This window comes from Meleagris gallopavo, chromosome Z (assembly GCF_905368555.1).
Source record: "Meleagris gallopavo chromosome Z, MGAL_WU_HG_1.1, whole genome shotgun sequence".
Lineage (NCBI taxonomy): Eukaryota > Metazoa > Chordata > Aves > Galliformes > Phasianidae > Meleagris > Meleagris gallopavo.
Window position 1 is genome coordinate 51,023,991 of NC_139435.1, and position 1,177 is coordinate 51,025,167.

Here is a 1,177-nt window from a genome sequence, read left to right on the forward strand (position 1 = left end):
TTTCTTGGTAAATTAGGCAATATCCACACCTCTAGGATGTTCCATTCCATCAGCAATAGATAAAGAGCATGTGGAGTTCTCCTTCTGGACCTTCTGGAAGGTTGTGTTTTGCATGAAGGAAAGGAGCTCCATGAGACAACATAGGACAAGTTTGAAGCAACCATCAGTTGTGGTACTTTCTAGAATTCATTCATTTCTATCCACAGAATTGTAGGGGTTGGAAGGGACCTCTGGAGATCACCAAGTCCAATCTCCTGCTAAAGAAGGTTCCCCACAGAATGTTGCACAGGAAAGCGTCTCGGAGGGTTTTGAATATTTCCAGAGAAGGAGACTCCACAGTCTCTCTAGGCAGCCTGTTCTAAGTTCTGTCACCCTCACAGTAAAGACTTATTTCCTCATGTTCAGATGGAAATTGCTGTGTTCCAGATTGTGACTACTGCTGTCTTGTCACCGAGTACCACCAAAAAGAGCTTGGCCCTACCTCTTGTTACTAGTCCATTAGATATTTATGACCATTGATGAGATCCCCTCTCAGTCTTCTCTTCTCCAGGCTGAGCAGCCCTGGATCTCTCAGCCTTTACTCATAGGGGAGCTGCAGAACTGCCTTGGCTGCCCTGCTGAAATCACCCAGCTGTCGCTGCATGATGCTTTTGAATGTCAAGAAAGGGTTTAAACTGAACTAAACTATTGCCAGTGTACAGAGATATTTCCTCAAGGGTCCTTCAGCTTCTTACATATTCAGATCTTGCTTTTGACATATGTTTGTAAAAAATCACAGTCATTTCCTATTTGCAAAAGCATCAACAAAAAGGAAGCGACTGTCGTTTCGCGTTTTGCATCTTGACACAATCGGTCCTGTTTTGAATCCTGCACATACGCGCTGCATAACACAAGCAAAACACCAGATGATTTCACTGATATGTAGAGAGCTGCCAGATATAATTGTCTGATCATCGTTGCTGAGATCTGTTCCTATCTAACCCACCTCTGCACCCCAGGTGCTGAGATGGAGATGTGCCACGTGCACAGCCCTGCCTTTGCACTTTCCATCTCACTGCATTCCTTGCAAGCTCACCACACAGACTCCACACACTGCTTGAGCAGTGTGGTTTGGATGGGATATGCAGGAACAACCCAGGCCCTTGTCTCACCTCCTCCTTGGAACAGGTTTCCTAGA